General features: G+C 39.1%; 1 pseudogene across 1 annotated transcript; it reads left to right on the top strand.

Annotated features, from left to right (window-relative positions):
• Positions 1-3,001: 3,001 nt before the first annotated feature.
• LOC308499003 (phosducin-like protein 3) lies at positions 3,002-5,055 on the top strand (annotated as a pseudogene). The gene is made up of 2 exons: positions 3,002-3,010; positions 4,343-5,055. The product of its transcript is annotated as a phosducin-like protein 3 (transcript).
• The last annotated feature ends 6,965 nt before the right edge of the window (positions 5,056-12,020 follow it).

The raw sequence follows: 12,020 nt of genomic DNA, 5'->3' as shown, positions 1-12,020 counted from the left end.
ATTAAATCAACAAATAAGTAATGAATGAAAGTTAACGAAAACCTGGAAGCTGACCAGGCTCACCTTGTATATGTGCTGGGACACCTGGGCTGTGATCTTAACAGAGCACCCATGCTTCATTGCTCCATTTTTGTTGCCAGTCCACTGGGCAACATTTCATGGAGTCCCACACCCTGTAACTTTCAGGAGCTCAGGCATCCAGAGGACTCTGAAACCACCCTAGTATATGGTCTTTGAGCTTTAACACAATCTAACAGAGAACCTACGTTGTCACGCCCAGCAGCTTTCCTGCCAGCTCCACAGGCTATGAAGCAGCAGGGTGATGAGCAACCATTACCAGCAGCGGTTCTATTTGTGATCTGTACACACTCATCCGCGGGGAACAGGGCTGAGAACATTGTTTCCCAGAACACTGTATCCTTGGTCTGGAAATGAACAGTAGTTTGATTTGATTGTGAAGCACAATGAGAGAACTTGGAAAAGCACAGTGGAGCGCTAATTCCATGGGGCTTGTCCACCTTCCCAACACCCTTTTAATTATGAGAAAGGACTTACCAAAGTTGTGGCACATGGCGCCTCCAGAGAGCACTCTTGCATTCCACATCCGCGGTGTGACCTTGGGGAAATTAGAAAACCATACTCAGTGACATGCCAGCGGGAGCTGATAATGATGATTTTCCCCAACATACTGTAGAGGAATTTGAGGAAAAACAAGGACATTATACTTATACTAAAAATCTCCAGCCTCAACAGCATGTGACAGAAAAACAAGGTTACACCATCTAATTTCCAGACATTTGGCCACCCAGAGCTCTCTGTAGCGCTACCAGGGATCTTCCTCGCGTGTGCCCAGGAACCAGCCCCCCAAAGCTCTTCAATTCTGCTACCTCTTGCTGTTGACTTGCAAGACATCACCCCACACGGCAAGGCTGCGGGACACTAATGACCCCACAGCACATGGGAGACCAAACTAGGACTTTCACCAAGAATTTACGACTATCAGGGAATCACGTAAAAGCGCTATGAGAACCAGCTGCCAAGAAGAGTGCTGGTCTTGGGTGCTGTTTAGATCTCACTGCTTGGTTCCAGTGATTGTCTTTGCTTTCTCTCAGCTCTTTATTTTTTTTCACTTTCTCTTCCTTAACTGGCAATCAATGATGCCAAGTTAGAATGTATTTCTCAGCGATTCCAGACACCGGAAACCTTGAATGAATGCACAACGAAAACAAAATAAATGGGATGCAGTATTGATGAACACGTTTTGAAGTATGAGAGAAAAAAGGATTAGAAGCCTGTAACTATTTCCAAGGAGTATCCTACACATAATATGTTTTAAACATTCAGGAAACCCACGAGAGGGCTCCTTTCCTGCTCAGCCTTCGCATGAATTTCTGATCTTGAACAGTCTTTCAAAGATCATAGCTGCGTAAATGTAGATTCTGGGTCTCCAACTCAAGGCCGATTTATATTAGGCAACAAGATCTGAAGCTCAGTCTTCAAAGAACGGCATCGTAAGAATAAGGACAGATTTCAAATATGTTGAATTCATTCAGAGCACTTTTGCATTTTATAATCTTTGACATTTTTCTTGGTGATTAGATGTCTCATTCACACTGGACTATAAACTCTGTAAGGACAGAAAATATAACTATTTTGCCTACTCATTTATATCCAGAAATTAGGTCTAGCACATAGTTGGCAATCAAAACAATAACAACAAAAACAACAAAAAAAATCCACAGAAATGACTGACAGAAAGATCTGCGGAGAAGTGAATGGGAAGAAAAATGGGTCCATCTCGTGACTAACAGGAAGATGAATAAACCAGCTGGTGAACTAGTAAGCACAAGGGCAGGTCCTCGTTCTGTGACAAGTCCACTCAAGTGATAAGGTCATGCCAGGAGAGTGGAGGGCACAGAATTCTGACCCGAGGAATTACTGGGGAGTGGAGAATTTTCTGATTGGAAGGGGTTAGAGTTAAGCTTAGGGACTTCTCAGTGCTCACAAAGCCAGGCTGTAGCCAGTTTATTCGAGGACTATCCAGACTTCCTAACTCCTTGTTTTAAGTGTCACATTCTCTGAAGCAGTGGCCGCTTGTTGGTATGAATGTCAGGATATGCTGGACCTACTGGCAATTGACCCACCAGCCTTCTTCCGCCTCCTACAGATAGATATACTGTGGCTTCCTGATTCCAAGACTTCATTTAAAGGACAAGACGAGGCAAATTTACAGTCGATCCCTGAGCTGAACGATGGTGAGAGGCAGGGGAATATAGTGTTGGGGGCTGGTAAAGAGGAGTGTACACTGGCTCTGATGTCGACAGGTTGGCAGGGAGGATGGTAGGGAAGGTTCTGGGCTTTGGGAAAGCACACACAGAGAGGGAATACTGTGCTGTGTTCTCACAGTGGCAGCTGGGGAGTGTGGGAGGCCTGTAAAGAGATCATGGAAGGGGAGCTGTGGGAATTGGCAGCACTGAGAAGCCTGAATGCCCTTGATCTTCAAGTCCTAGGCTGCTCAGCGGAGTGGTCAGTCATGAGCCCATAGGGCCCCCAGCCAGTCTCTGGTCAAAAGTTCCTGGCAGCTTAGACCGTGGTCCCTGGGCCTTAGGGCCATGTGCATATTTCTGTCTTCTCCCCAACAGAAGCCGGTCCTCTCAGGGGCCTTTCACCTGACTGCATTGGATGTATGACTCAAGCATCCGTTCACATTATTCAATGTTTAACCCCAAACTTTTAAAGGCTTCATACCCACTGCGGCGTCTAGTCTAACTGTTGCTTTATAACTTGAAGCCGGAAAACTACAGTTAGAGGTACAGAATTTCCCTTATGTTTTAAAAAAATAAAAATCTGACACAAAGTCTGTAAAATATAAGGGTGAGCAAAGGGGACACTTCTACTGACTTAGCTTGTACTTGTCCTATGACAGAAATATCCTACTTATCTGACCTTTAAGCTGCAATTTCTACTGGCAGAGTGATTTGTAACCACCTTTGCAAGACCGATGGCGACAGTATGGAAATGCAGCTGAATTCATGGTTATCCTTAGGTTACAGAGACGCTGTGTGTGCCTAGCATTTGGCATTTGGTCCGTTTTGTAAGCTGTGTCAGTACAATCTCTGATAGCATCTTGGATTTAATTTGGCAATGTTCTTCAGAAAAAGAAACAAACAAAACCTCAGGACGCTTTTCACAAATGTCATTCCTTTATACTTTTAGGACTTGCATTGAAAAGATTCTTAGAGGCAGGCATAAACTAAGGAAGCCATTCTTTTCTTTAAGAATGCTCTACTGAGGTTTCCTATTTCAATGAGACTGTCTGCATTTACGCATACTTATCTTTCTTCTGTTTGTGATTTTTCTCTCCAGTCTTTTACCTGTACCCACTATTCTAAGCTTATTTTCTCTTCAGACGGTCTCTGGTTGGCTCCCTGGATCCTACCGTCACCCCTTTGTCACACTCCCTTTTTTCCCCTTTGCCTGGACAATATTGAGTGAAGAAGATTTCATCAAATATGTTGTCTTGTATTTTTTTTTTCTTTCTCTTTCACTTTCTGAAAAAACACAATGTAATTCCAAAGTGAAATTTTGGACTAATTTTCAGAGCTAGACAATAAGAGTCAGCTGGTTCCACATTTTAAACATATTATCTTATTTCAGAAACACAAATAAGCAGGGTGGCACATAGCTGCTTAGCATAATTTTAAAATTAGACTTAAAACAATTTGATGAGTCAAATGTTGTGCTACATGGATTTATGTTCTTTTTCATGCTCACCTCCAAATACTTTGTGAACATCTATGTTCTGTGTAGCTAATAACCTAGTTAATAACTATTATTTGAGGGCTTTTCTTTCTACAAGCAGTTTACAATCGAGTCAGCTACATTCAACTTCTATGGAAATCCTATCACGTTTTTCTTAATAAATTTACTTACATCCATTCTTTGTATTCATTTAACAACAAAAAAGACACATTTGTTAACACACATTGCATTCGAGGACAGCTCTAAAGTCTGATGATGAAAACCCTGTAGTCTTTGTTTGCACATGGGGGACTAATCTACTAGTCATGCTTTCAAATCTAAAACTACAAACGAAAGAAGTGCTCAAAAGGCAAGAAACAGGGCTTGCTCTATAAGACCCAAAGTGGGAGCCAGTGGCAGTCAAAGAAAGTGTCACTAAGGAATAACATTTGACTCGAATCACTCTGCTGTGCATTAGGTCTCCAGAATTTATCTTCTAGTTGCAGCTTTGCACCTTTAAGAACAAATCCCCGGTGTGTGTGGCAGAGAAGTGAGGGATGGTGGCATCGCGGCCCACCTGGCTTGATTTATTTGCAACAAGACGCAGGACCCCAAGTCAGACACCGAGTGGAGCGGTGTCTTACACAGAAAGGGCATCCTGTCCTCACAGGAAAGTTTGAATGAGCTGGAAAAGGGACAGAGGAGGAGGAGTAGCGAGTCCTTCAGCAGTCCATCTTGAAACATACGAAGACATGACTTTGGAAGAACTGGAGGAGAATGAAGATGAATTTCATGAGGAAGATGAACGAGCTATTGAAATGTACAGACAACAAAGACTGGCTGAGTGGAAAGCTACTAAACTGAAGAATACATTTGGAGAAGTTTTGGACGTCTCAAGAAAGGATCATGTTCGAGAAGTTACCACAGCTGGAGAGGGCTTGTGGGTAACTTGCACCTTTACAAACAAGAGATTTCCCTCTGTGCCCCAATAAATCAGGGGACATGCCAGGAAGTTTCCTGGGGTCAAATTTATCAAAGCCATTTCAACAACCTGCATACCCAATTGTCCTGATAGGAATCTGCCCACGATATCTGTTTACCTTGAAGGTGATATCAAGGCTCAGTTTATCGAACACCTGGTGTTTGGTGGCATGAACCTGACAATGGATGAGTTGGAGTGGTAATTCTCTGAGTCTGGAACAATCAAGACAGACCTGGAGGGAAACCCTAAGAAACCAACTGAAGACGTGTTGCTGTCCTCCGTGCAGGGCTCTGTCCCCACCGAGTAGGGGCAGGGGCTCTGTGGATGACTGAGGCTGCGGGAACCTGCCGAAGGGGATGTGACAGATGGTTTGGATTTTCTTAAAAGTGGAAAAGTAGGATTGAGTCCTTTGATTATTAGCCTTTTATAATTATGTTTCAAATCTCATAGGTCTCAGATAATATCATCACTGGGAATCCTATTTAATTTCATGGAATCCTCTTTTTTAACTTAATAACATTTCCTTAAAAAATAAAAGCCAGCTGTTGGTATGGCAAATGTATGCATATGTTTTCCTCACCTATATTTTAAGGGAGCTGTAAAACTATTCACTGTTTATTCACATACGACTATAGGCAAAGGAATATTGAATTTAAAAAACAGTGATGTGAATAAATTTTACAGTGGAAAATTGCAACTAAGCTTTGCAGCTACATAATTGTTTATTTTTATTCTTTTATAAAGATAGCAACAAGTTTATTAACTCAAAGTAATGATTGACAGGAAAAAATCTTAGTATTTATCCTATTTTGGAGAAATAGGCAAAATTTTTATAAAACATACATTGTCTTACTAAAGCAATAACTGAAAGATTTTAATTTATTACCATTTTAGGTTAAATATTTTCTTTTGATTAAATAAGTTTTTGTCTGAGATTGTTGAGATGTCAGCTAATCTCAATTACTGTCAAAGGCCACCTTAAATTATGTTGGAAATAACAGGTATAAGCACACATATAAATAAATAAACATAATCTCAAGCAATAAAAACATCAAGCTGTTTTCTGACTAGAGTCCTTAGCATTTATCACTTCTTGCCAAATTGTCATTAACAGAATGCTTAGAGGAGATATTCCTTGATATTTGTGTTGAATGATGTAGTACTATGCTGGTTTGAAACTTAAGAATCAGATTCTTGAATCAGAGAGGGCACAGAGTTATTTTAGATTATACTCTAAAATTTATTTTTGCTGTAATTCAAACAAAGACAAACAGCTGTGGCCATTTTTTTTCTATCAGAAGTGTCTGTGTCAGTGAATTTTTGTTTTTCAACATACATGAGAGCCATCGCTGCTGATAAAAACATTATCTGTATAACGATGTACCTTGAAGGATGTTTTGGAAAATTTTAATTAAAGCATTAATACAAGGGGGAAAAAAATCTCTAGTTTCCCCACCCCCAACCTTTGGTAATCACTTTTCTATTCTCTTTTTTAGATTCCACATATAAATAAAATCCTACAATATTTGTCTTCATTTTATCTCACTAAGCATAGTATATTCAAGGTCCATCTATTTGTTGCAAATGGCAGGATTCCTCCTTTTTCATGGCTAAATAATACTCCATTGTATATAAATACAATTTATATAAATATATTGTATATAAATCTTTATCCATTTATTTGTTAATAGAATTTAGGGTGTTTCCGTATTTTGGCTATTGTGAATAACGTGGCAATAAACATGGGAGTGCAAATATATTTTTGATATCCTGTTTTCATTTCCTTTGCATATATATATAGTGGGGTTGCTGGATCATATGGTAGTTGTATTTTTATTTTTATTTTTTTGAGGACCCTCCATACTGTTTTCCATGGTGGCTGCACCAATTTACATTGCCACCAGTGGTGCACGAGGGTTGCCCTTTCTGCACATCCTCGCCACCAGTTGTTTCGTCTTTTTGATGATAGCCATTTTAATAGATGTGAGAAATGAAATGATCGTTATATGACGTGAGAGAGATGTCAGCTACAGTGGTAATCATATGGCAGTCTATAAATAAATCAACACACTGCATACCTTAAACATACACAGTGTTATATGTAATTATATCTCAGTGAAGAGACCATGTGGACATAATTATTGTCAATTTGCTTACTAGGTCCAATATTTATTATTTGACTCCACTACTAGAAAATAAACTTCATGAGGGAAGGGGTCTTTGTCCGCTTTCCTCATTGATTTGTTTTAAGCACTATTAAGAGTATCTAACACTTAGCAATCACATCATAAATATTTGTTGAATGAAAAAACGAGCTCTTCTAATTAGCAGGCATTTGCGAAGTCCCTACCATCAGCAGTGCACTGGCGGTGTCCTGGGTGAAGGTATGAATCTGACTGAAGAGACAGGACTTGTACACAGGGAAGAATATTTGAGGAACTGCAAAACAACAAGGCAATCTACTGGAGCTTCACTCTATGAGAGCATGACACAACCTACCAGAGGGAGCAAGTAAAAGAGAGGGGTGGCATGTAGTCTAGAAATCTTTTGCCAAGGGGATAGATTATAAGTAAAGGCCAGAGAAATAATGCTATAGGCGCATACAGGTGCAATATACAGTGTGGTGTAACAGTTCCAAAGTGCCACATTTCAAGAGGAAATCATAGGGGAACTGTAGTCAGATAGATTCATGAAATGATCAGCTGCACAAAGTTGAGAGTTTTCTTTACCACAGCACTTTTAGACCCTTTGCCAATTGGTTTTGTAACTAAGAGGGGGTATTTGATGACAGAACTGTTTGTGTGTGTGTGTGTGTGTGTGTGAGTGAGTGCACAATTTCAAGAGACATGTGTTACATAAAATATACTCTGGAAAACTATCAATCCAAGCATATGTTTGTGACAGGGCGCTCTGAAGCTAGGCCTCAGCTTCCTGAACTGCTGGCAGCTCAGAAGCGAGAGGATTCCTCTAGGTCACTTTGCTCTGGACCGTCTTATTTAGCTGTTTTCACTTGCAGTTGTCAGGCAAGGATTAACCCCAATTGCTCTTAGGGCAGCAGCACAGGTTTCAATCAGGTTTGTCAAGTATTGACATTATTATGAGAAAGTGCTTCTCCACACAGATTATGATAATGTTAGTAGCTGGTTCAGGTTTCCTTCAGGAAAACCTAGCTATGGGAAGTTGTAGGGAAGTGAGAATTAGAAGAAGACATGACACCTAGGACTTTCTGGACAGTAAACAGACCCCAGGAAAATGGAAGCCTTCTCCTCTTCACCACACTATCCATGCATTTTCAGCTTAGCTCAAACTTCCCCTCATTCATGATTTTCCTCTGATTTCTCTATGGGTAGGAACACACTGTCTACTTCAGGAGATATGACATACATATGCATAACCATAGAGCAGTGCCCTATATCAGTCTCAAACTTGATTAATATACAAACCTCAAATTACAAGGAGGAAATTTTTACCTAGGTTCCACAAGAAAGCAGCACACCCTCACAGGTGTAGTTTGATAAACACTAAGAAAACTAAATTCTTAGGTGTGATGTGAGCAAGATAGTGGAATAGGGGTTTTCAGCTGTCACCTTCCAGCAGAAACACTGATGTTGACAACCACCCACAGATAAGAGTACCTTAATGGGAACCTGGCAATCCAATAAAGAAGCCACAGAACCCCATTAAAGCAAAAAAAAAAAAAAAAAGTCTGAGAATATACTCACTGAAGAGAGTGAGAATAACAGTTTCCCTTTACCTACATCACCACTCCCCCAGGCAGCACAGCTCAATGCCAGCAGACTCCTCCTCAGCCTCCAATAGCTCCCAGAAGAGAAAGTGAGAGCATGTGGCTAAACATCCAATTTCCCCAGAAGTGTGGGACACAGCCCACAGAGGTCTACTTTATTCATGCCCTACTCAAGACACTGAGAAGATGTGCATGGCCGAATAGTCTGGGGGAAGTGAGGAGCAGGGAAAAGGGGCAAGGGCTCACACCAGCCAGGCCACAGAACTCAACAAAATGAGTTGAGTTTAGAATTTAGTTTTCAACAAAAGGATCACAGTTTCTACTAAGCACTTGCTTAGTAGAGGACCATCCACAAAATTCATAAGACATATCATCTGTGGACCCCTCCAATTAGCCCCCCACACACATACACACTGCATACACCTACTTCCATAGCTTCCATAGTGTCCTGCATGTACCCTCACAAATATCCTGTGAAATCTTCTGCAGGTAGTGCACAAGCGCATGCAGATTGCTGGCTTGACTCTGCTGGACTGGGAGAAGGTATACAACCTTGAAAACTACAGGGAAACACCCTAGCGAAAAGAAATGAGAGGCTTGTAACACCCTGCCTGGTTTTGCAGAATTGAGGGAAGGCACACAATTCTAAGACATTCCCATTAAGAGACAACAAAAGGAGTGGAGCACCTGCATCCATAGGGACCCCTAGAATCCCCAGACAGACTAACTTGTGAATAGCTTTCTCTCCCAAAACTGGTCAGTAAAAACTAAAAGGGGAAACTGCAAAGACATTCTTCAAATGCAAAGACAGAAATACAAGACTTCAAAGAACATAAAAAATGAAGAAAACATGACACCACCAAAGGAATACAATCACTGTCTAGTAACAAAACCCAAAGAAATGGAAATATATTAATTACTTCATGAAAAATTCAAAATAATTGTTTCAAGGAAGCTCAGTGAACTACCAGAGAACACAGATGGACAACTCAGTAAAATCAGGGAAGCAATATATGGACAAAATGAGAAGCTTAACACAGAGATAAAAATCATAAACAGGAATCAAATAGAAATTCTGGAGCTGAAGAATACAATGAACAAAATGACAAACCCAACAGAGTTTCTGCAGCTGACCCAATCAAGCAGGAAGAAATCAAGTGAACTTAAAAATGGATCACTGAAAATTATCCAGTCAGAGGAGAAAAGGAAAGAATGAAAAAGAGTGAAGAAAGCCTGCAGGATTATGGCACACCATTAGAGCACCAACATACATATTATAAGAGGCCTAGAAGGAGCAGAGAGAGAGAAAAAGGCAGAAACCTATTTAAAGAAATAATGGCTAAAAACTTCCCCAAAAATGGGAGCAACACACAGATCCAAGGAGATCAGAGGTCAGTCCCCAAGCAAGATTAACCCAAAGAAAATTATACAGAAACACAATATAACCAAATTTTCAAAAGTCATAGACAAGTACAGAATTTTTAAAACAGTAAGAGAAAAGTAACCCATCACATAAAATAGAACTCCCGCCCTCCCCACCCCCCACAAAGAAAAGGCTGTCAGCAAATTTTTAAGCAAAATTCTTACAGGCTCAGACAAATTTGAATGATATAATCAAAGTACTGGGGCAGGGCGGTGGGGAGAGGGGAACCCCTGCTAACCAAGAATAATTTACCCAGCAAAGCTGTCCTTCAGAAATGAAGGAGAAATAAAGACTGTCCCAGACAAACAAAAGCTGAGGGTATTCATCACCTCTAGCCTCCTCACAAGAAATGCTAAGGGGAGTTAGTCAAGTTGAAAGATGTTAATTAGTAATATTAAACAAGAAGATGTTAATTAGTAATATTAAAACACATGGAAGTGTAAAGCTCATTGATTGGTGAAGGTAAATATGTAGTCAAATTCATAATACTCTAATACTGTAATGGTACTGCAGAAATCACTTTTAAATCCAGAATAAAAGTTATAGGCTAACATATTAAAAATCACTATAGCTACAATATTTTTAACAGATACACAATTAAAACATGTAAATTGTGACATCAACAACAAAGTATTTGGAGACAAAGTAGAAATGTAGAGATTTTGTATGTAATTGAAAGTAAATTGGTGTCAACCTAAAATAGACTATTATAAGATGTTCTATATAATCCTCATGGTAAGCACAAAGTAAAAAGCCTCTAGTAAATACACAAATGAAAAAAGAAAGGAATCAAACCAGATTATTACCCCCACTCCCCAAATATCATTAAAAAGGAAGACAGCAAGAGAGGAAGAAATGAACTACAAAATAGTCAGAAAACAATGAATAACATGGCAATAAGTTCTCACAAAGCAATAAATACTTTAAATGTAAGTTGATTAAATTCTCCAATCAAAAGGCATTGAGTGGTTTAAAAACAGATTCAACAATATGTTGCCTACAAGAGACTGACTTTAGCTTTGGGGACACAGCTAAGATGAAAGTGAAGGGTTGAGAAAGATATTCATTGCAGATGATAACAAAAAGAGAGGACCAGCTATCCTTGTTTCAGACAAAATAGACTCTCAAAAATGTCACAAGAGACAAGACAGTAATGATATAACAATGGGGTCAATTCATCAAGAGGCTATAACAATTATAAATGTGTATGCACTCAACATCAGAGAAACTAAATATATAAAGAAAATACTAACAGAACTAAAGAGAGAAACAGCCAGCAAGCAACATAATAATAGTAAGTGACTTCAATGTCCCACTTTCAACAATGGACAGATCATCCAGACAGAAAATCAGTAATGATTTAGACTAAATGGACCTAACATACATATATACAACATCCCTTTCAACAGCAGCAGAATTCACATTCTTCTTAAGTGCACACAAAACATTCTCCAGGATAGATCATATCTTAGGCCACAAAACAAATCTCAATAAGTTTAGAAAGACTGAAGTCACATGAAGTATCTTTCTAAACTACAGTGATATACAACTAGAAATCAATAACAGGAGGAAAATTGGGAAATTCACAAATATGTGGAAATTAAACAATATAGTTCTGGATAACCAATGAGTCAAAGAATAAATCAAACAGGAAGACAAAAAATACTCTGAGACAAATGAAAATGGAAACACAACATACCAAACTTATGGGATGACACCAAAGCAGTAGTAAGAGGGAAATTCAGGGCAACAACTGTTTACCTTAAGAAAAAAAGAAAGACCCCAACTAAACAACTTAACTTTACACTTCAAAGAATAGAAGAACAAACTAAGCCAAAATTTGGCAGAAGGAAAGAAGTAGTAAACATTAGAACAGAAATAAATAAGATAGAGAATAGAAAAACAATAGAAAAGATGAATGAAACTAAGAATTGTTTTTTTTAAAGATAAAATTGACAAATATTTAGACTAATCAAAAAAAAGGTTCAAATAAAATTATAAACAAAAGAGAAGATATTACTACTGATAACACAGAACTACAAAGGATCATAAGAGACTACTATGAACAATTATACAACAGCATATTGGGTAACCTAGAATAAATGGATCCATTCCTAGAAATATACAAC

The sequence above is a fragment of the Rhinolophus hipposideros genome (assembly GCF_964194185.1).
Source record: "Rhinolophus hipposideros genome assembly, chromosome: 1".
Lineage (NCBI taxonomy): Eukaryota > Metazoa > Chordata > Mammalia > Chiroptera > Rhinolophidae > Rhinolophus > Rhinolophus hipposideros.
The sequence above is the reverse complement of the archived record's forward strand: the minus strand, read 5'-3'. Positions and strand labels throughout refer to the sequence as shown.